Below are 2,365 nucleotides of genomic sequence, written 5' to 3'. Positions count from 1 at the left end.
TCGTAACCGGTTTTTATTTCATATTGGTAAATGGAATTGACGAATGGCAACCAATAATTTATTCTAGTACTTCTTAACTTCGCAGTCGCTGGTTTATAATATATTATTAATATAATATGCAAGAGATAACGCTATAGTCGATGGCCTCGACTATTAGGTACCCGTTACTCAGGTAAGGGGAGAGGGATGGAGATATGCTTGCTTTTGGCTAGCGCCACTATTGAACTTAAAAATATTGATTACTAATCGGTTATAACTTTTTATTTAATGGTCGGAATTTAAAAATGTTTGGAATGTAAATGGGTATTGATAATAAGAACAAAAGCCCAAGATTCTGCGTGTAAACTCCCAACATTTTCTCTACGAGTAACGGGTATAAAAATATAACATCTTGGGCTTTGCTAAAGATAACAAAGATTATTTTCTCAGTTTATTGTATGACATTGTATGAGCGAACCAATTCAACATTTTATATCAGCTTCTCTTCTGAAAAGACTGCTATAAATACAGCTTCCACTTATTGAAATAAATCAGTTTTTTTTTAGAGATGAAGTGGAAAACAAAATTCTCTACGTGTTCCTCCTTCGAATATCTTCCGAGGCCTTGAAGCAAAGTAAAAGCATATTTTCCGCTAATAAAAGAATAATGGACCAAATGCTACTTGTCATTAACGAAAGCGTGGATCCGTGTGTAAATTTTGTAAATTATGCCAATGGTAAATATGGTAAAAAATATGACTTGTACCCACGATTTGACTTCCATCTGGCCGTGCACGAAAAGATGAACCGCAAGCTCCTGGCATTGTTTTAGCAACTGATATACAGAAATTTCGAAAGGGGAAGTCTGGAGGAGATGGTTCTAAAGTCTTACAATGTCCGCGAAATGGCTATGCAGAAGAAGCAAGATTTGAACTATCTGGACCTGGTGCAGCCGGACCTAAATCTCACTTGGCCACATCAAACTCCAGCTGGTAGTGAATTAGCCAAGAATAAACTCGAATGGCTTGTGACTCTCGCCAGGTTAAATAGTTATAGGATGGACAATTTCTTCCGCATGAATCTCGAGTTAGATCACTAAGAGACCAGCCGGTACATGATAATAATTAAACCTTCTCAATTCATATTACATGAGTATTATGCAAGGGGTGCTGAAGATTGGTTAATGGGTCTGGGGTTCAACAGGAGCTGTTCTGAGTCCTTGGTCCGAGATATGCGTCAACTGCGAAGTGACCTATTAAATTTGCCAGATTTTGGAAAACATGAACGAAGGCGTATGACTTTGCATGAGCTAGAAAGCGAACATGGCGTTTCCATCGGAAAATACGTCGAGATTATCTTTGGTTGTACATTTCCTCCCAATTTCGTAGTGCTAGTGGACTATCTGGAGAATCTGGTAATGCTTAACCTACTAATGAGCTCCTACGACAAGGAGAAAGTGGCTATCTATATGATGAAACTCTTCTTCGATTTTACGAAAACGTCACGATACGTACACACCTATTGAGACTGTGATTTCGTCTGCGTCAATGTTCTAGAATACTTAATGAAACCGGCCAGCTATCTGCTTTATGAAGAGCATGTCCTAGGTCCGAGGAAAGTCAAGGGGTATGAAGTGGAAGTCTAGAAGGTTTTTGAAGCGGTTCGGAAACAATTTGTACAGAGACTACAGGCAAACCGTTTAAATTTGACAACCTCTCAAATATCCTCCCTCCAAGATATCTTGGGTTCCATTACCGTTAGTGTAGGCAATGTGCCTAGGAGTCAAGGCTATCGTCGCTACTTAACCAATTTCAATGCTGATATTAACCTGGAAGAGAAGAGTGGAGAAATCCACTATTCATCTGAAGGCCCTAAGGTTGCATACTTAGGCTGCATAAATTGGACAACTTGGAGTTCACTGAGCCGTATCCTGGATTTGAGGAAGAAGTCGTTTTGGTGGGAAATGGAACATCCATCGTGGTATCCTTGTCTATCCTGGAGGAGCCATTCTCTACGGTCCGTGGTCACGACGTTTTTAAGGTAGGTTTTTAGGGAAATAAATTAAATAAAATAATAATTTTTTGTAGGTTAGCCTGGTTAGGTATCTTATAGCCGAACAGATCCTGTCGGCTCTATTTCCATACCCAAAGTTTCCCCATACCGGTTGCCAGAAATAACACGAGTTGATAGGAACTTTGGATGACCTTGGGACGTATGTCGATCGATCCCCCTGCATTAGCCCCCGAGAAACCGAAGTGTGGAACAGGAGAGCCATCATCTTAGTGCTCCTCAACCTGGTACAAGACGCTTACTTCTCTAAGGGATCGGGAATTGAACAAACACAGCCGAATAATAAAGCCGATATTAATAAAGGAGTACTTGATATC

The sequence above is a fragment of the Drosophila subpulchrella genome, chromosome 2L, assembly GCF_014743375.2.
Source record: "Drosophila subpulchrella strain 33 F10 #4 breed RU33 chromosome 2L, RU_Dsub_v1.1 Primary Assembly, whole genome shotgun sequence".
NCBI classification, from domain to species: domain Eukaryota; kingdom Metazoa; phylum Arthropoda; class Insecta; order Diptera; family Drosophilidae; genus Drosophila; species Drosophila subpulchrella.
Note: the sequence above shows the minus strand (reverse complement) of the source record.